Raw genomic sequence first — 22,986 nt, forward strand, 5'->3', positions numbered from 1 at the left:
TCTACAGTTAAGTTATATTCAAATACTTTTAAAACTCTGTTCTCACAGCTAGCTTGTAAACTATTTTTATCTAATTTTAGACAATAAGTAAATGGGAAGAAAAGTTATTTTTACATATGCCTTTGGCATAAATCAACATAATGAATTAATGGCAGAAGTGCATTCCTAATTTACAAATTCAAATTCAGCTTCCTAATCTTACTATTCATCCCTTTCCACCATAAGGTGGGAAAAGTAGTAATAAGCTGAGTTTAAAAACATTTTTTAAATTATCCAAAATCAAAATGGGAATCGATTCATTTAGGTACTGAGGTCTCCCTTACAGTAAAAATTAAATAATTAGGAAGTCAATGACATCTGTTTATTCTTATTTCTTTGCCCCTTCCTCCCTTCCCTAACTCAATGAATATATTTATTTTATTTTTATTTTTTGTCTTTTTTTTTTTTAAGGGCTGCAGTCTTGGTATATGGAGTTTCCCAGGCTAGGGGTTGAATCAGAGCTGCAGCTGCTGGCTTACACCACAGCCATAACAATATGGGATCTGACCAGTGTCTGCAACCCACACCACAACTCATGGGAATGCTGGATCCCCAATCCACTGAGCAAGGCCAGGGATTGAACCCTCATCCTTATGGATGCTAGTCGGCTCCGTTAACTGCTGAGCCACAATGGGAACTCCTCAATGAATGTGTTTTAAAGTTTTCAATGTGCCATGCTAGATGAGATTCAATAGCAGAAATATAGAAAAATGGATTTTAGTCTCAATGGGTCCATTAATTTGAGACAGATGATCAGAAGCAACAGCATCTTCGGAACATTAAACATCTGAAAACATCTATAAGGGCAACAATTCTCTTTTAACTGTCTTCATTTCATTGAATTTCTTATTGACTATCACTAATGTACTTCTCTCTTGACTTCTATTTTCCATTATACAACACTACTGCTATGACTTCGTCACAAAAACCTAGATGGAATGTTGGGTCTCATGAATGACTGTATTGCCATTAACTGCTCATTTTCCATTGTATATACCTAATTAGCTGTGACACCCAGCTGAATTAAATTCCATCTTCTCTCTTTCTGCATTCAGATTGCATACCTCTGCTGGAGGGAGTCGAACTGTCTGGTGTTGAATCACATCAGGATCTTACACCTCACCTTGATCTTTAGCGGCTTTTAACAAATTTATTTTACTTGTTATTTGTATCTTTTAAACAGTATAGTTAATTTACAATATTAGCTTCAAGTGTGCAGCATAGTAGTTTGGTATTTTTTATAGATTATACTCCATTGAAAGTTGTTACAAGATAATGGCTATAATTCCCAATGCTATACAATATATCCTCGTTGCTTATTTATTTTATACAGAGGACTTTGTATCTTAATCCCATACACTTAGTTTTATCCCTCCCCTTCCCTTTAACAACTCCTAGTTTGTTTTCAATATATATCTGTTAGTCTGTTTCTGTTTTGGATACATGTTCATTTGTATTTTTTTTTTAGATTTCACATATAAGTGATAAAATACAGTATTTACCTTTCTTTGAGTACTTCACTAAGCATAGTATTCTCTGCATCCATCTACATTGCTGCAAATGGCAGAATTTCATTCTTTTATAAAACTCAATATTAAAAAAACCAATTAAAAAATCTGCGGAAGACCTGGAAAAAAAAAACCAAAAACGCTAATTTGGAAAGATACATGCACCCCGATGTTCATAGCAGCACTGTTTACAACAGCCAAGACACGGAATCAACTTAAGTGTCTGTCAGCAAGTGGAGGCATAGGGATACACCAAACTCTGGATCAAGAATTTTAATTATGTCTAGTATGTGGGGAAAGATTCAGGCCCCTAATTCTCAATCTGTGATATTTAATGACAGCATGTTTTAAAGCTATCTACTTGTTGAATCAATGATAGCTTTGACATTTTTGGTTCAATAACTTCATTTATATTGAAGTTATTAAAATATCCTTATGTCGTAACATATTATTTTCATTTAAAAAAGCATTCTTGCTCTGCTTTGTGTTCCATGTATCTGGTCTGTTATTGATATGTAGGTTAAGTAACTCACTAAAACTCTTGATAGTTGTAAGGAAAAATGATTTTTTAATGCATTATGGCTTTTACAAATAAGTTGAAATAGTAATTTTGGTAAGAAATCATATCTAGAAAGCCAGTCAACAGAGCTAAAGAATCTTTTTTTTCAAGCGGATATTTATTTGTAAAATCTGGCAACCTTAACTACAGTCTTAGGTTAAGGGTAAACTTAAATCAAATCATCTTCCCCCAAATTACTAAAAGGAAAATTTCCTTCTTGAAATAGTATCCTTAAAAGAAACAATTGAAAATAAATAATTATGAAAAAAATTTTAAAATTAATTAGAAAAAAGAAATAATATCCTTAAAGTCATGCTCCTTGTGCCTCTTTGGTTAAAAAGATTATTGTGCAATATATCTGTATATATATACTGCAAAATGATTATCATAATTTAGTTAACATCAACCACCTCACATAGTTAACATTTTCCCCTTGTGATTAGAACTTTTAGAAACTCTTGCTCTTAGCAACTTTCAAATATACAATAATATACTTTTTTTATAATAATATACTTCTATTATCATACTGTGCATTTGTCTTATAACTGTAAGTTTTTACTTTTTTGACCACATTTATCTACTTCCCCCATCTACCTCACCCCACCTCTGGCAACCACAAATCTTATCTCTATTTCCATGAGTTGTTGTGTTGTGTTTTATTTTATTTTAGATTCCACATATAAGTGATCATAGAGTACTGGCCACACTCAATCTGAGTTATTGCATTTAGCATAATGCCCTCAAGTTCACTCCATGCTACCACAATTGACAGGATTTCCTTCTTTCTATGGTTGAAGAGTATTCATGTTTTCTTTATCCATTCCTTGTACATGGATATTTAGGTTTTTTCATGTTTATCTATTATAAATAATGCTGCAATGAACATGTGGATACAGATACCTCTTTAGGATAGTGATTTTATTTCCTCCAGATATACCCAGAAACGGAATTGCTGGATGCTGTGGTAGTTTTATTTTTAATTTTTTGAGAAATCTCTACTGTTTTCCATAGTGGCTACACCAATTTATACTTCCAACAACAGTGCACAAATATCCTTTTTCTCTACATTCCTGCCATTTGTTATCTTTTGTCTTTTTGCTTATGGACATTTTAACAAGTGTGACGATATCTCACTGTGATTTTGATTTGCATTTCTCTCATAATTAGTGATATTGATCATCTTTTGGCGTACCTGTTGACCATTTGAATATCTTCTTTGAGAAAATATATACTCAGGTAATTTGCCCATTATTTAATTAAATTATTTATGATTATGTTTGTTTTTGTTATTAAGTTGTATGGGTTTCTTATCTATTTATTTTATTGAAGTATAATTGATTTATAATTTGTGTTAAGTTCTGCTAAGTTTCTTATATACTTTGAATACCAATCCCTTTTGTTTTGTAAATATTCTCTCCCATTCACTAGGTTGGCTTTTCATTCTGTTGATCGTTTATTTTGCTATGCAGAAGCTTTTGCTTTGATGTAATTCCACTTTGTTTTTGTTGCTTGTGAATTTGGTGCTACATCCAAAATCCTTTGCTAAGACTCATGTAAAGATTTTCCTTGTTTACTTCTAGCAATTTTAGGTATTAATTTTTGTGAGTAGTTAAGATAAAGGTCTACTTTAATCCTTTTGCATGTGAGTACCTAATTTTCCAAGCACTGCTTATTGAATAGACACATATCTCCATTGAGTATTCTTGTGTCCCTTATCAAATATGAACTGGCTATATATGCAAGAGTGTATTTCTGGGCTCTCAATTCTGTTCCATTGATCTATGTGTCTGCTTTTATGTCAAAATTATACAGTTTTGATTACTATAGATTTCTGATATCATTTCAAATCAGGAAGGATGGCTTTGGGTAGTATGGAGACTTTAATAGTATTAATTCTTGCAATCCACGAACATGAGGTATTTTTCCATTTATTTGTATCTTTTTCAATTTTTCTCATCAATGCCTCATAGTTTTCAAAGTAGAAAGCTTTCACTCCTCAATTAAATTTATTTTGAAGTATTTTATTATTTTTAATTTTATTGTGAATAAGATTGTAGTCTTTATTTTTCAGATCATTTGTTGTTAATGTGAAGAAATGCTACTGATTTTGGTATGTTAATTTTTCATCCTGCAACTTTACTAAATTCTTTAATTAGATCTAACAGGTTTTTGGATGAATCTTTAGGATTTTCTATATATAAAATCATGTCATCTGCAAATAGAGACAGTTTTACCTCTTGCTTTCCCATTCTCATGCCTTTTTATATCTTTTTCTTGTCTGATTGTTCTACCCAGGACTTTCAGTACCATGTTGAAGAGGAGTAGTAAGAGTGAGCATCCTTGTTTCACTCCTCATTAGAAACAAAGCTTTCAGCCATTCACCATTGTGTATAATGTTAGCTGTGGGCTTGTCATATAAAGACTTTATTATGTTGAGGTATGTTCCTTCTATACGTAAATTAAGAGTTTTTAATCCTGAATGGATGTTGAATTCTGTCAAATGCTTTTGCTGTGTCTTTTGAGATTATCATATTTTTTTCATTCTATTAATGAGATTTATCACATATATTGTGGTCAGAACGTAACCATTCCTTTTACCCTTCAGATACAGTCCTTCTTGGTTTCTATAGTTTAAGCATTGTGGGGGGGACTTCACCTTCATTCTCATGTTCTAGGATTTTCACAATGGTATCTTGTCTATGAATAGTTGCTAGTTGTCTTCTTTGAGGGTGGCTGGAGTCAGAAATGATGTTTCTATCCTGGTGACATCACTTCCCCAAGACTTTATTTCAAATGTGTCCAAAACAATGTTTCTTTGTCACCTAGCAAAATAAAATGCAAATACTCTTTAGGACAAGTCTTTCTTCCCAGGCTTAATAACTTCTCCTGAATAAATTGGTGAGGAAGATGAAAGGCTCAGAGTCAGAAACAAACAAAAAAACTTAACTCAGCACATGTGTAAACAAGGCACCTTAGAAAGAACCAGCCAAGAACAAAAATGACAGCAGGAGACGTTCACAAAATTATTCCTATAATAATCAAACACTAATTTATATTACAGTGTTGAAAGGAATATAAGGCAAATTTGGCAATGTGTTTAGGGAAAAAGAAACTCTTAAAATGACTAAGTAGATTTGAAAAAGTACTAAGTAAAAATACAATAAAATAAAATAAATATTCAATATGTTTACCATCTACTTTGACACAGATGAAGAGAAAATTAATGAACTGGAAGACATGTCTAAAGCCACTGTTTAAAATATACCACATAGATAAAAAAGGTAGAACATGAAGCAACTTAAATAAATGCATTTAGAAGGTAGCACTTCAGAGTGAAGAGAGAAAGAGGCAGATATGATCTCTGTAAAATTAATAGCAAAGACTTTATCAACCCAATGATAATGAGACACCAATGCCTAAATTTAGGAAGTCTAATTAACATTAATAATAATAAAAAAAAGGAGTTCCCATTGTGGCTCAGTGGTAACAAACCTGACTTGTATCCATGAGGACACGGTTTTGATACCTGGCCTCGCTCAGTGGGTTAAGATTCTGGCATTGCTGTGAGCTGTGGTGTAGGTTGAAGACATGGCTCAGATCCTGCTTTCTGTGGCTGTGCTGTAGGCCAGCAGCAACAGCTCCAATTCGACTCCTAGCCTGGGAACTTCCATTTGCTGCAAGTGTGGCCCTACAAGACCAAAAAACAAACAAGCAAACAAAACATTAATTGGGATAAAAGATAGGGAAGAAAAGTAGTTCACAAAAAACCCACATTTTTAATGAAATCTGAAGAATATGAAGAATAATGATACATTTCCAAAAGAAACACTAGGAAAAAGGCTTTGAACATGTTTTGTTTATTGCTATTTCTGTATATACATATAATTTATCCTTGCTACATTTTGAAGCTATATTAAAAAGTTATATTAAAATTGTGATTGAGGAGTTCCTGTCGTGGTGCAGTGGTTAACGAATCGGACTAGGAACCATGAGGTTGCGGGTTCAATCCCTGCCCTTGCTCAGTGGGTTAACGATCCGGCGTTGCCGTGAGCTGTGGTGTACGTTGCAGACGCAGCTCGGATCCTGTGTTGCTGTGGCTCTGGCGTAGGCCGGTGGCTACAGCTCCGATTTGACCCCTAACCTGGGAACCTCCATATGCCACGGGAGCGGCCCAAGAAATGGCAAAAAGACAAAAAAAAAATTGTGATTGAACTAAATCAAAATTGAATGAAAACTTTTATTATCATTAAGAAAGACATCTTCAGTATTTGATTTTGCATTAAAGTGTATTTTGTCAGATATCAAGAGCCATAACTGCTTTAATTTGATCCTTGTCTGCTTTATATATATTTTTTATCTTTTATCATCAACCATTGTGCATCCTTATGTACTAGATATGAATTTTGTAAATAAAACGCAACATTTAAATTAAAAAAATCCATGTGATCATTTTTATCTTTTTATGAGAGCATTTAAAGCATCCGTATTTACTGTTGATATATTTCATTTTTTATCAATATCATAATTTTATGCTTTCTGTTTGTCCTGTCTATACCCGTTTTTTTTCCATCTTTTTTCTAGCTTCTTTTGGATTTAATGTTTTTCTCAACTTATGTTGTCCTCCATGATTTTTGAAGTTATACTTTCTTTCCATCTTTTTCACATTTACTTGAACTTAAAGCATGTGTACATACACTATTAACATCTATAACTGAAAATTGTCTTTACCCTCTTCCACAACACAAGACCTAAGAACACTTATAGTCTCCTAGTCAAATTATATTCTTTTGCTATGAAGTTTATTTATATTGATCAAAGGTGAGGGCAGGGGCCCCTGTGGTCACTGTGGTGTGAATATCTCACAGCACACATTAGGCTGAGAATGAAATTGCACACATGCACATTTTAATCTTTTCAATTATAAAAATGTTATGTTAATTAAAAACAGCAAAGCAAAAATGGAAAACTCCATGCATAAAAACAAAAATTTACCAAGTTAGTCACCTAAATTTTTTACATTACAATCTGAAATGTATGGATTAGGTACATATTATTATACGGTAAGCACACAGATAATAGATTTTTTCTACCAAATATAATATAAAATCATATCATGCAATAATTTTGTACCTTTTCCCACTTAGTATATCATAGAAAATTAGTCGTATCAAAATTTGTAGGACTATATCATCTATACTTAAAGACTGTGAAAATTTTATTATAGAGATACATTATAACTTATTATTTAACTTATTGATAGTTAAATTGTTTTTTTACCATCCATTGGACACTTGAAAACTAAGACGAAAGTTATGAATACTTACTTCAACAGAGGTTGTATTAAAGTAATGGAGTTTTATGTCATTTTAATTTTCTCTACGAAACATTCAAACAATGAATATGAATATGTATAACAATACAAATATATATCTAAAATCAGCATTTGTAACATTTTATTTATTACAGTATGTCATTTATCCACATAAAATTGTTTTAGACTTCATTGTTTATTCATTGTTTTTGAAAAATAACAAGGCAGAGAAGAAATCATGATTAATATGATTTTAAATAAAAGTTTATCTTTGGAGATAACAAAGGGCTTTGTTATACATGGAGGAATAACAAATTTAATCAATAAGGGCTGAATTACATTGACTTTTATTTTCTTAAGTGTAAAAGTACTTTATTCATTAAATTTGGGGTAAACATCCTGTCTGATGTTGCAATATGAAGAGATCTGTTTCCTTGATCCTGTTTCATTCTGACCCTCTGCTAATCATCTGATCCACGCAATCTAAACTCACCTATGGAACAAGAGACACCAGCACCATCCAGCCCCTTTATTGATCATCATTCTTTGCCAGAGGAATTGTGTGAAATGAATACAGGTACTGCTGCTATTTCTAAGCAATCCCTTTATTTAATGAGAAAATAATACCAAAAATAACAAAGTCCGTAGCTACGTACCTTTAGAGGAAGAGCTAAAAATCTTTTGTCTTTATAATTGAATTAAAAAATTTTCCTATTGAAGATTTCAATTTCAGATAATCATTGATGAGTAAATATTTACAACAAAGTTAGATTTAGTATTATTTGGAAAAATGTTCTTGAGTTTATGACTGAGTTCTGCTTCACTTGCACTGAAGGAGTACATTCAATATGTTGCTAAGAAAATTTACCTACCTGGGAAGAATTAGATGTTTTTTTTTCTCATGCTTCTTTCATTAAGACTAAATTCAGCTATAGGAAGGAGAATTTATAGACATTTAAATTATAGGTAAATTAACTGTTTAATTCTTTGTCTTACTGCTGCAACCAGTGTTACTCTTGATGCTATCACCCATTGTATTTTTACAATTACTCTGTATTACAATAATAACACTTATTTCATGTTTATTGCTCCAAGCACTGTGCTATTGACTTTTTATGTACATTAACGGAGTCTCCACAATATATCTATTAATAAATACTATTGACATTCCTATTTTATAGATAAGAAACAAAGGATTAAAAAAGAAAAAATAGCACATTTTACAAAGCAACTGCCTAACTGAGCCAATTGAAAAAGCAGGGGCAAATTTGCTTATGATTTCTAACATGCTCTTCAATTGTATATATGTATCATAAAATATGTATAAATACATACATGTGAATATATAAAATTATAATCATTGCTTACATTTTACTAATATGTTTTCTAGAGTTTTGTGAGGAAGATGTAACATACACTCAAGTCAAAATTTATGACTCTTCAAATCAGGAGAGGGAAAAAAACAGGATTTTAAAGAGAAGAGGTAAAAAAAATTTTTTAATTTTAAATTCCCTTTTTTGCTTTGCTATTTTAATGAACCAGTAATGAGAACAAATATTCAAGGACTAATATCTGAATTGGATTTCATCTTTCATACCAACAATTTTTAATTGGTCATAGTGACCCAAAGTCCTGTGTTAAGAGCAAATGACAATGAACAATGACCTACTGATCATTTTGTTTCAACAAGGAACAATGGCTTAAAATGATGTACTGTACCCATAGAATAATAAATATTTCATAGATACTTGTCCGGTTTGATATTTTAGCTTTACCAAAAGTAAATGCTCATGTAATGCTGCAGTATTTCTAAAAGAGAGTGGCATTTGTGAGGTATGTCATAATCAACAGACTTTTATCAAAACTGTCACAGAATATCCGTCAGGGCCAACAGCTAAAGCAGGAGTTTTATTCTTAAACTAGTTCTGTCACAAAGATGGAAGAAAAAAAATTTTTAATTAAAGAGTGTGATAATTTAAAGCTCTAGTAGGATTTCCAAAGTGCTCCTTTGTAATCACAAATTTCTTCAGTAGAGAAACTTGTGAATTCAAGAACATTCCTACACAAAAATATTAATATTTCCCCTGGCTATTTCCAAATCTTCAAAATAATTTTTAGAGTTTTCCTCACAGACTGGAGAATACTAACCATGCAGTACTCCCATGGGCTTAGAGTTCAGTCCAGTTCTAATGGGTGGAGTGTTCCTAACCCAAATTCCTTCTAACCCCAACTCCTTAACCTTGTTTCCATTGATCATCAGTGAACCACTTCTCTCTCTTTGGGCAGGATCTCCATGGTGCATTGCTGCAGTGATATTTGCCTTGCTCTATTTAATTGCTCTGATAATAGCTTCAATTATGATAGCTAAAGGTAAGCATTTTTCAGTTTTGCATTAATTTGTCGAAAATTACTAGAATACATTTGTTTGCTTTTTAGGGCCACACCTGCAGCATATGGAAGTTCCCAGGCTAGGGGTCAAATTGGACCTGTAGCTACCAGCCTGTGCCTCAGCCACAGCAATGCAGGATCTGAGCAGCATCTGTGACCTCCACCACAGCTCATGGCAATGCTGGATCTCCGACCCACTGAGCAAGGCCCGGGATTGAACCTTCATCCTCATGTTAGGTTCATTTCCTCTGCACCACAATGGGAACACCTAGAATGCGATTTTTGTATAATCTAAAACAGAATCTAAGGATTTCCTCAACTTATTTTAAAAGGTCTCCTTTGTTATTTTAATTATATAGAAGTAATTTTAGCAATTCAATTTTAGAGTTTTCATCAATAGCATAGGCCTGGTGATCTGATCAAAAATGTGAATGGATAGTGAGTATTTGATAAAAATGAAAAATAATAGCAGCATTCTATATTTTATCATATTGCTATTGACTTTAGAGTCACCAGCTTGAGATGTGCTAAAACTCAAAAATATTTATAGAATTTATTGGTAGAGTTGTTAAAAATTAACTGTAAGGCCAAGTCAGGTAATTTGAAAGAAAGAATTTAATAGAGGAAATAAAAGACGGTAAGCAGAGAGTCATCAAAAAATGAAAAAAACTGAAGTTCCTCTTGTAGCATAACAAAAACAAATCTAACTAGTATCCATGAGGATGCTGGTTTGATCCTAGGTCTCACTCAGTGGGTCGTGGACCTGTTGTTGCTGTGTGCTGTGGTGTAGGTTGTAGGAATGGCTTGGATCCCTAGTTACTGTAGCTGTGCTGTGGCGTAGGCCAGCAGCTGCAGCTCCAATTTGACCCCTAGCCTGGAGACTTTCGTATACCATGGGTGTGACCCTAAAAAGCAAAAAAAAAAAAAAAAAAAAAAAAAAGATAAAACTTATCAGTATGCTAGATGGGTCTACACATTGCTTGAACCCAGTATGTCTTAAAATTACATATGTCTTTTTAAAGAGTAAAGTTATCAGTCACCACAATTAGCAATCTAGAAATGTGAAGAATTCCTTCAAATACAAAAAGTAAGATAATTTATATTCACAAAGCAGAGAAAACGAAAGCCCAAAACACATAAAGGACAAATTTATTCAAAAGGCATTCAGTAGGTCTAAATAAATTAGAACAGAGCAAACTATATCATTTATAAAATAAAAACCTTGTTAAATGTATGATTTCCTACAAAGGCATATATGATGATAAAGAGACTCAAGACAATGTAGAGAAATTGAATAATATAAATACATTCTATAGATAAATAAATAATCCATTTGAATGCATATTTCTGTGCATCCAAATAGGTACCTGACTGATAATTTTTAGGAATGAACTTGAAAATATCTTAATAGCAAAAAAATCACTTGTAGACAAATTATTTAGTAGCTAACAAAAGCTGGAAAATTCCAACCTAAATTTATAATGTAAGCACAGCACTATTCAAGTTATTTTCATACACAAGAAAATATTTTAGAACATTATCCCTCACAAACACAGAAACCAAATGCTACAAAAAAAAGTTAGCATAATACATTACTGTACTGAAATAACACTACACGATGAACAGATTTTGGTTAACGGCAAGGGAGGGTTTGTACATTTACCAGATTTTTCAGTATAGAGGAGAAAAGTAATAACTGCAAGTAGAAGGAAGATTTTTTACCAAATATCTTTCAGGGTTAAAAAAAAATTAGAATCATTTTCAAAGAATCATGAAGACAAGGATGACTGATATAATTGCTATTATTCAGTGTTCATTTGGATGTCCTAGGCAAAGAAATCAATAATGCAGGAAAAATTATTAGATGCACGTATTTAAAATTAAATATTTAAGTTTAAAATTATAAGTAGATATTATGCTTTCTTACTCATATATACCAAGAAAGTCTACTGAAAAAAAGCAATCATGATAAGAATAACATGTTAATAACAATGCTGGATACAAATTTAAGAGTTTCATTATATATCATCAAGAGCTAGTGGTTTAACATCCAGGTCCACGTATTAAGCCTCTCACTTGACTTTTCTTCTTCAATATCTTGAAAAGCACCTAGCCCATAATATTTTTAAACAGACAATCTTCCCAGTCCAAATCCTTACCAGCATCAAGAAAGAAAAGGAGATATTTGAAATTCCTGTCATGGTTCAGAGTTAATGAACCGGACTGGCATCCATGAGGACTCGGATTCGATCCCTGGCCTTGCTCAGTGGGTCCAGGATCCGGCGTTGTCGTGAGCTGTGGTGTAGGTTGCAGACATGGCTGGGATCCTGCATTGCTGTGGCTCTGGCATAGGCTGGAGCCACAGCTCCGATTGGACCTCTAGCCCATGAACTTCGATATGCCTCAGGTGCAGCATTAAAAAGACAAAAAAAAAAAAAAGATATTTTAATACTCTTGTCTTTCTTGGAAACTGATATCTAGTGAAATGAACAGAGGAATCTACTGTGTTATCTAATTGCCACTGATTTTCTCAATTTAGTGAACTAGTACACTTCTCTACATTTGCATTACTACCTATCAGATCCAAGACAATTCTCTCTCCCATTCCCTCTCTCTCTTTTTCTCTAACCCTACCTCTCTTTCTCTTTCTCCTCCATGCTTGACTTCTTGTAATCATTTCTAGAGTAACCACTTCAAAATATAAATTCTGTAAATTCACCATAACTTCACTGTTAGCTCTTTAATACTGTAAATTCAATAATAAATTTTAAAAGCTTTAACGTGGTTTATAAGGTCATTCCTAACTTGGTCCATGGCTCTGTACCCCAGCTAGTGTCACATAGTTTCTCACTCTCTAGGCTCCAATCAGTAGTTGTCCTTTAATTCACTGGATAACTCAGCGTTAGAGTTACCATGTAGCATCAGAAAAACAAGGATAATTTTAGGAATGATAGTGGATGAGGTTAATAATTACTGTGGGACAACAAGCATAAATCAGGACTTCTCAAGGTCGATTGATATGAATTATAACTACCTGTGATCCCTCTAGCTACAAAGCATATGCATAGACTGTTTTGTTTCACTTTTTACCTGAAGCATCCTTCCTTTTACTTTTTAATTTTTTTAAAAATCTAAAAAATTCTATCGAGGTGTAGTTGACTTTCAATATTGTATTAGTTTCAGGTATACAGCAAAGTGAATCTGTCAGATATATATATATGTTAATATTATATTAACATAATATAAATATATATTATATATATATATAATGTGTGTGTGTGTGTATGTATATATATCCACTTCTACATTTTTTTCTAGATAACCAAATCCTAGACTAATCAATTAATTATAATTTGGCCAACTTTCTCTACTACGAAATCTTTTGTACCATTCATTTATACCATTTTTCAGCCTCACTTGTATAGTTCTATGTGTAGTTATTTACTTAATGTCTGTCTCTCCTACTAGGTGATTAGCTTGTTAAAACAAAGGCCATATCTGGAGTTCCTGTCGTGGCTCAGTGGAAACAAATCTGCTAGGAATCATGAGGTTGCCAATTCAATCCCTGGCCTCATTCAGTGGGTTAAGGATCAGGCGTTGCCATGAGCTGTGGTATAGGTCACAGATGCGGCTCAGACCCAGCGTTGCTGTAGCTGTGTGTAGGCCGGCAATTGTAGCTCCAATTGGACTCCATATGCTTTGGGTGTGGCCCTAAAAAGCAAAAAAAAAAAAAAAAAAAGGCCTCTTTCTATATTTGCTCTACATTTTATCCTTTCCTTTTGAAAACTATTTTCTCATATTAGAGGTACTCAGTGAATACTTTTGATTAAATAAATTAATTCACCTAACAATGTATATGATTCATGAAAAATACTATACTTCATTAAAAACACAAAGAAGAGCATTTAACGAATTGAGCATATAGTAAATCGACCTTGGTGGAAAATTAATACTGTGTAGATTACTCTTCCCGATTCATCTAAGATTTTAGGTGATTCCAATACAAATGTATTTTCATGATAAGTATGTTAATTAAAAATAATACATAGAAATAAAAATTATGATTAACAAAACACATATTGAAATATATTAACAAGAGAAGTATCAATCTAGTCCTTCCAGCTACCAAAATAGTCTATCAGGTTATAAATAATTAACATCACAGTACTGGCATAAAACAAGTATAGCAAAATAAGAGAAAAAAGCCCAATATAAAATCATATGTATACCCATAGTGTACATATACTTAATATATTTGAGGGTTTTTTTGTTTTTTAATCTACATCCTGGTTTAAGTGATCTTCAATTTTGATTATATATTTTCCTTTTCTATTGGTATTTTCCCTTTCCCATAGAATTCTTACTTTTATCTATTTGAAGAAGACCCTTTAATATTTCTTTTAGTGTAGGTTTAGTATTGCTGAATTCTATTAGTTTTTGCTTGTTTAAAATATTCTTTATCTCTCCTTCTATTCTAAATGATAATCTTTCTGGATAGTATCCTAAGTTGGAAGTATTTCTCTTTCAGGACTTTGAATATATCCAAGAGAAAAAAAACAGTCCCTTCTGGTCTGCAAAGTTTCCACAGAGACATCACTGATAGCGTTATGGGGGTTCTCTTGTAATTGACTCTATTTGTTTCTTGCTGCATTTAGGATTCTCTCTTTACCTGTAATTTTGCCATTTTAATTATGATAGGTCTTGGTGGATCTGTCTGGTTTCATCTTGTTTGGGACCCTCTATGCTTCCTGTACCTAGCTAGATATCTGTTTCCTTCTCTATGTTTGGGAAGTTTTCAACCATACTTTCTTCAAATACATTTTTGATCCACTTTTATCTCTCTTCTGGAACCCCTATTGTGTGTAGATTGGCACACTTTATCTTATTATCACATAGATCTCATCTGTGTATAAGGTGGACCTTCCTCTCTGCTCAGTGGCCCTTAGAATCTGCTCCCAAGTTGCTAGGGCAGAAGTCCTGAGCTCTGGGTTCACACTAGCTATGTTTCCCTTAAGTGTGTATTTTTCCTTCTTCCTACACTGGGGACTTCCTACACTGGGGACTTTGCCACTGCTCCTCCAAGGACCACACTAGAGCCACCACCCTTGCACTCCTCATGTAGTGGCATGTAAGCTTCTCTATGTCCTCTTTCTGTCCTGGAGCTTCTCCAGGAAGCCAAGGGGGCTTGTCTCCTCCATGTAGAACCACAAGACTGGGATGCCCAGGCTGTAGCTCAACCCCCTCACTGGGGCAAGTGTCCACCCATGCAATCTCCCTTTTTTATTAGTCCCCTCCCAGGACACAGGTTCCCATCCAATGCTTTTCTCCTAGTCCTACCCAATTACTTGTATATCACCCTTACAACCTTGGTTGTAGAGGAGTATTTCTGGCAGTTTCCAGTTAGTTTTCCAGGAGAACTGTTCCACATGTAAATGTATTTTTGATGTGTCTGTGGGGGGAGGTGAGCTCCACATCTTCTTACTTTGCCATCTTGCTCCACCCTCTATTACAATTTATTCTTATGAGCCCAGCAATGTATTTTGGGCTCCAGCTTGAATAACATATAGAGAACTAAAGTCTTGGCCATATAATTCTGCACTTGACCAATTGAAATTTGATTTTTTTTTTTCTTTTTGGGGCTTCACCTGCAGCATATGTAAGTTCCCAGGCTAGGGGTCAAATCAGAGCTGCAACTGCAGCTCTACACTTCAGCCACAGCAATGTCAGATCTCAGCTGCCCCTGAGACCCATGCCACAGCTCACAGCAATGCTGGATTCTTAATGCATTGAGAAATCCAGGTATCAAACTCACATCCTCATGAATACTAGTCAGGTTCTTAACCCACTGAGCCAAGACAGGAACTCCGAAATTTGACTTTTAACAAGTTACATAATTTTTTAGTTGGACTGGGATCAGACATTTATAAAATAAGGTCTTCAGATAGATTTTTTGTACAATTTATGGGAAGTCTCCAAAATCTCTTAGAAGTAACCAGAGACCATTCAGACTAAACAAAACAAATTTGAACTAGGAGTATTCCATTCACTCTACTTTTTTCTTCTTCCTTTTTAAAAATTTTTTTAATTTTTAAATTTTTTTTTGCTTTTTAGGGCAGCACACACAGCATGTAGAAGTTCCCAGGCTAGGGGTGAAATCAGAGCTACAGCTGCCAGCCTACACCACAGCACACAGCCACAGCAACACAGGATTTGAGCTGCATCTGTGGCTTACAATACAGCTCACAGAAATGCCAGCTCTCCAACCCATTGAGCAAGGGGCCAGGGATCGAACCCACGTCCTCATGGATACTAGTTGGGCTCATTTCCACTGTACCACAATGGGAACTCCCTCTATTTTTGTTTTAATTAAAGTTGTGTTACCTGGAGGACCAGATTCTTCAAATTAAAACAAAATACATCAATGTGAAATTCTCTGTGTTAAAGGTTTTATATTTGAACATAGTTTAAAATACAGTTATTAAAAAAGTCACAATTTTATAAACTGTTTATTTTAATGAGATTGAATTCTAGTGCATAAATAATTGCTAGTCTCTGAAGATGGTTGAAAGTATAGCATTAGTAAAGCTATGCATTGAGAGTATTAACTCTAGTGGCTTTTGGGGAAAATAGTGGAAATTGAGAACTGGTGGCAGAAAGTTTGTAGAATATTATAAAAGCTCAACATAACAATAATAAAAATCTGAATATGGAAAATGTTATGTTATTGTGAAGAAGGGAACAGACATGAAGAATTGTAGTGACAGAATAAATAGTGCTTTGTGACTGATCAGATGTGTACTATGTCAAAGGCATTTGCTCCAAAGACAGCTTTGATCATTATGTCCTGACTGTCCAGATTTACTAACTGCTTAGAATAGCATCAATCAGATGTGAAAACTTTCAGTTATTAAAACATCAGTCATTACCTCATAAATATCTGTCATAAATAACAAGTTCACACTTTATATCAGTCATTTGCATATAATACTTCCCAGTATTTTCTGCAGTTAATAATTTAAAATGAATGGATAAATTGTATTTAAAATGCTTTAAATTTCTATTTTATTTGCATTCTCAATCTTTAGAAGTGATGTCTTAAAGTGTATTTTATAAATTTTACACATTTCAGTTTCTTGTCTAGAAGGGATTCTGAAGACAAATGAAACCAGTCTGCAAAGAGGGGTTTCATACTGCGAAATAATATAGCCAAACAGGTATGTGTTGGGTTACAATGGGAATCTTGATATTAATGTAAACTGTTTAAATCTCGAGGTATGTATACAATTAGTAAATATAAGATCAAAATTAATAACACAGTGCACTTAGAGAAATTCTCGTCTATCATGAACTTCTCTTGAAGTTGGAAAGCATAATTGAAAAAGTTAATACAAAAATTATAGTACATAGAGATATCATGGGTGACAAAGTTATCTTCATGTATATACTTTTTGTTTGTAAAGGTAACTGGTCCTTCTCTGAAGAAAATTGATATTTTACTTGTGCTGAAAATAAAATCTTGGCAACAAGGAAAATGTTCTCAGGTACTGAGATCCAGTCTAATCAAGACACATAACAAGGAAGAACTGGAAATATATGGCATGATATTTCTTTCTATATTTTTTTGTGCAGAAGATAAGTATAGAGATATTTTTACATCTTGAGTTCATTCAAACATGCTAAACTCTATATATTATAATATTTGGAGCTTTCTTAACCAAACCCAAAATATCAAAATATGGGCTTAAATGATTATGTGATGCTTAAATTATAAATATATTTGCATAGAAAAGTAAATATTGATATATTACAATTTCAGACCTTGGCAAATGAAGGGGGGATACCACATAGAACATAAAACTAAAGGGCATTCAGTCATAATTAGCACTTAAGAAATATTTAACATCTATTGATTTCTTCTAGTATTCATATACTACTTGAATATATCATGTATTAAAGCTGTACTGCCCCAATAACCTTATTATTGTTGTTGCCAAATGATAAAGAAGCAGGCCAAGAGAAGATAAGAAATATTTCCAGAATTGTCTAGCTAGTAAGAATTAGAGACATGATTTAAGCCAATATTGCTTTACTCTAGAGAACATGCATCAAACCATTACAACATGCTGACCCTAAAATAAAAAATCATATCACATCAAGTTGTAAGAATATTGCTTCTTTATAAATATACAGAGCTATAGATTTACTTTTTTCTCCAGGATATATATTTCAGAGAGGAATAAATGAGAAAAATAACTTCCAAGAATGAAACACTATACTAGTTCTTCATGAAGAGTAACTTTTTATACTAATTATCTCCTGGAATATTAAACAAAAAGAGATTAATAGAAGTGATTTTTTTCCCTTAGTAGATTCTAGTGAGCTTTGAAAATATGTCTTTGTTTTTTAGTTCTCATCTACTATGTGGCTGTTTCCTCTGTATTGTTTCTTCTTTTTCATTGGATTCATGTTCTGTTAATTGCCTTTAATAAAAACTTCATTCCATATCAGTGATGGTAGATTCATGATATAGAAGCTGACAATTTCCACATGGTGCTCTTGGAAGACACTCCTCATAATGACAACATTCTCCCTGACTAAGGCTGCACTCCACTCTGAATAATTTTCAACAAGCAAACCTGAAAGTCTTTCCTAGCTGCATTGCTCCCATCTCATCTACATACTATACTTCAAAGTAAACTTGTATAGACAGATCATCTGCAAACTCTTTCAGGAAAAGCAAATTTAAAATGTACCTGAAAAGTAATGAGTTTGTTAAAGCAATGTCTCCTAATGATCTGTTACCTCAAAATTTCCTTTTGTAAATCACAATTTACTCATAACTAATAGTGGAAGAGATAATGTCTCAGAATGTTCCAAAACTGATAGAAGACCTCAAACTACATATTGACACAGCATTATGAACCCCAGAAGAAAACAAAGTTACGCATATCATTATATTTGCTAAAAACCAAAGACAAATAAAAGCTGAAGGGCCAGCAGAGAAATACAGAATTTACTTGTAAAGAAGCAAATGGTAGCTAACGTATAAAAACATGAAAGCCATATAATTACTGAAAGACAACTGCCATACTAAAACTATATCTCCAGAGAAAAGATTCTGACTATATGAGAATCATATGAGGGTATAATTATCTTCCATAGGTGAAATAAAGATAATTTACATAGAGAAAAAATTCATCCCTGAAGGCTGCGCTAAGGATAGACTATCATGGTCTTTAGATTTAAGGAAATAATCCCAAGTTAAGCCAATAATCAGGATAAAGTGCAATGAAATAGATAACATGGGTATAAATCTAAATGAACAGTGATTATAGAAAACCATAATATTAATGTCTATGGTTTAAAACTGCATGATCTCGAAATACATTGTGAGTGTTGTAATTAAATTAAAAGGGAGGTATATGAAGTTAAGAGTACCTAAGGCTAATAAAATAGCTAAGAAGAGATAGAGCATCTATTTATCTTGGACATTCATAAACTCAAGAATGCATGTTGAAATTTTCAGGATAACCACTAAAATAATAACAAAATATTAGGTAACTATGAGGATAACAAAGGAATTATCTTAATTAGTGGAATGATAATAATTTAATGGAATAATTCCTGATAGAATAATATTCAATGAAATCAATGAAGCAGAAGTATTTATATTAGAATCATTCTTAGACAAAGATGCAGGAGTTCAAGCAAGAACTTCAGCCCTATCTCTTGGCTCCTTCCTGGCTATTCAGGGTCCCAGGAAGTGTAGAGGGTTGATATTAGTGTATGAGAATGAAATCAACTCTAATTTCAAAAATTGAAAGAAGCTTAAATGCCTCCAAGTCAATTTTCTTGTGTTCTCCTTTTCCTATCAACTACTCTCACTTGCAGAATAATTTTATTTATCTCTCTCAATTGTTCCTTTTCTTAGAACCTACTTAGTTTCCCTTGACTTCTTCATATTCTTATAGATTCATTTATCATATATATATATATTATATATATATGCACACCAATAATATATTTTTCTCTATGTTTTATTAGAAAAAAAAATAGCTATGTTGTTTTATAAGAGGAAGCCACATTAAGAAGCCTCATCTTCACATCATTCTGCCTTCCTGTTTCTTTCAGTCTCAAGTAAAGACCTAAAATAAATATCCAAGGTCCTTTTTGCTCTGTGTCCTCCCCTTAACATGTATGTCTGTAAGAACTAATTTATTATCCTAATGCAGAACTGATGGTAGCTAATTCTTCAAACTATTTCGATAGCTGAGGCTCCAGGCATATTTATTATCTTAATTTCTCTTTTCAATAGATTTTCTGCACCAGGATTTTGAAGTCCCCATATGTAATTCTCATGATCTTATATTATTACTGCTATTACATTTAAGCTGAATGCCCCATCATTGCTCTTTCAAAAGAAGGTATATCTCACCCCAAATTATATAGCAGTGATCATAGAGCTCTTCAAGGATGCATGGCCTCCCCTTACGAATTTATTTTTCACAGTTACATCTTCCAGATCTTCCCCATATGGATGAATGGTCTTGAATGACAAATCCATTCTAACATTCCGATCTCCCTAAGCCATCGAATCCCTTCCTCTACATTAAACCAAGGCAGGTTCAGCATTGTGGGCTACTGTTTGTCAAATCATTGTGATGTATCCTGAAATTAATATAATGTTATATGTCAACTATACCTCATTTAAAAAAACTGTTGAACTAATAACCTAATTCAGCAAAGTTACAGGGTACAAATCAACATACAAAAGTCAACTGCATTTCTATACACTAAAAATGAGCTAGTGAACTATGAAAAAAATAGAAAATAATTCCACTTACAATAGTATCAAAAAGAGCAAGATACTTAGGAATAAACTTAACCAAGGAGGTGGAAAAGTTGTACCCTGAAAACTACAAATAATTGATGGAGGAAATTAAAGAAGATGGAAGAAGTTAAATTAAATATATCATCCCATGAAATTAAAGAAAATACATTGTATGTTTAAGGATTAGAAGAAAATATTGTTGAAATGTCCAGACTATCCAAAGTGTTCTATAAAATCAATGCAATTTCTATCAAAATCCTAATAGCATTTAAAAAAAACACAAAACCTCAATCTTAAAATGTGAATGGAACCACAAAAGATCCTAAACAATCAAAGTTATTTTGAGAAAGAAGAACCAAGCTGAAGGTAGAACATTCCTTGATTTCAAAACATATTATGAAGCTACAGTAACCAAATAACATGATACTGTGACCACACAGATAAACCTGGAAGACAGGCCAAGAGAAATAAGCCAGACACAGAAGGACAAATATGGCATGATTCCACTTATGTGAGGTACCTAAATGAGTCAAACTCATAGAAATAGAGAATAAAAGGGTAGTTATCAGGGACTTGGGGGAAGAAGATATGAGGGGTTGCTGGTCAACAAGTATAAAGTTTTAGTTTTGCAATACAAATAAGTTCTAGGAATCTACTCTAGAACATTGTTCCTATAGTTTAAAATCTGGTTAGAAAGTAAACATCATGTCAAGTGTTTTTATCACAATTAAAAAATATAAAATACAATTTTTCAGAGCCGTTAAAAAAGACAACTTACTACATACACTCTATATTGTAATTAACTGAATTTCTGTTAATACAACTCTATGAATAGAATGCATGGAGAAGAGAATAGACATGCATACCACTGAAATTCTGGTTCTAAAAAAGTAGTGTCCACTTTGTTGCTGTCTAGTTCTGTCAGCCTTTGAGAAAAAGTGACATCAGAGAAAAAATTTTGTATACTTTTTACTTCTGTTATCTGAAGCTCCTAGAACAATGTCTAAAGCACTGAAGACTTTTAAAATAATTACCTGGAAACTATATCCAATTTCTTGGGGTAGAACATAATGGAAGATCAATTGAAAAAAAAAGTATGTATGTATGTGTGTATATATATATATATATATATATATATATATATATATATATATATATGAATGACTGGGTCACTATGCTGTACAGCAGAAATTGATACAACACTGTAAATAAACTATGTGCCAATAAAATAAAATTTAAAAAATAATTATCAATTCAGAGTTTCTGTCATGGCTCCGTGGTATTACCCAGCTAGTATCTATGAGGATGTGGATTAGATCCATGGCCTTATTCTGGGGGTTAAGGATCCTGCGTTGCCATGAGCTGCAGTGTAGGTCGCAGATGCTGCTTGGATCTGGCATTGCTGTGGCTATGGCATAGGCTGGCAGCTGCAGCTCCAATTTGACCACTAGTCTGGGAACTTCCATATGCCATGGGTGTGGCCCTAAAAAGACCAAAATAATAACAATAATAATAATAATTACCGGTTCAATGTAGAAACATATATAAGTATTAACATATCTCCTAGCAACTAATAAATAATTTAAAAATTAGAAAATATACATATAGGTGTCTATATTGGGGTTATAGAACAGAGGGCAACGGTTACAGTAAGTTTGGAGTTTAAATTTTTAACTAAATTGTTTGGATTCTGGTATGACATGGGCTGACATTTTCAGAAATGCTGCTAAGGTGGTCATTTAGGATCAATGGACCTATCATTCTTTGTTCAGATAGTGCATCTGTTGAATTCACTGAATCAGTTCAATACCGTTTGCACATGTGTGGCTGACACATCACACCGTACAGCATGTGATATTTCCAACCACAGACCTGTTGCTGCTTGAGAGAACATTTAACACTTACACTAGTCTTGATATTACCATACAGTCTTGGGGATGAGGTAGGTGGGTATGGAGTACAAGAAACAGTATTTCTAATTAAAAGAACAGGTAGTAACTGTAAAATATATTGGAAGTCAAAGCAGTGTACCTGGCCAAGGAACACAGGAAATAGCTTAAGGAGGAGGGAAAGAGACCGAAAGTGAGGTGGATAAGGCTGAATGTAGGTGTTCATTAACATATTAACATCATTGTTATTGTCAGTCTGGCAAGTGTGAGCACAGGAAACCACACTAAATTCAGAATCATGACAGCCCTTACCCACTAGGAGAGGAGGATGGACAAATGAAGAGCCAAACACAAAGAAAGACAACATCTTGTTTGCTCCAACTACAATAATGACAATAAACTAGAAAATAAACCTAAGTAAACTCAAAAGCTCTTACATAGCAAGGGAAACCATTCAAAAA

At 33.2% G+C, this 22,986-nt stretch overlaps 1 long non-coding RNA gene across 1 annotated transcript; it reads left to right on the top strand.

Annotated features, from left to right (window-relative positions):
* The first annotated feature begins 7,849 nt into the window (after window positions 1–7,849).
* LOC125131805 (uncharacterized) lies at window positions 7,850–18,060 on the top strand. Its single transcript, XR_007136022.1, has 5 exons — window positions 7,850–7,994; window positions 8,808–8,900; window positions 9,704–9,787; window positions 16,935–17,019; window positions 17,266–18,060. It is a non-coding gene; the product is annotated as an uncharacterized LOC125131805 (long non-coding RNA).
* The last annotated feature ends 4,926 nt before the right edge of the window (window positions 18,061–22,986 follow it).

Source organism: Phacochoerus africanus, chromosome 7 (assembly GCF_016906955.1).
Source record: "Phacochoerus africanus isolate WHEZ1 chromosome 7, ROS_Pafr_v1, whole genome shotgun sequence".
Taxonomy (NCBI): Eukaryota; Metazoa; Chordata; class Mammalia; order Artiodactyla; family Suidae; genus Phacochoerus; species Phacochoerus africanus.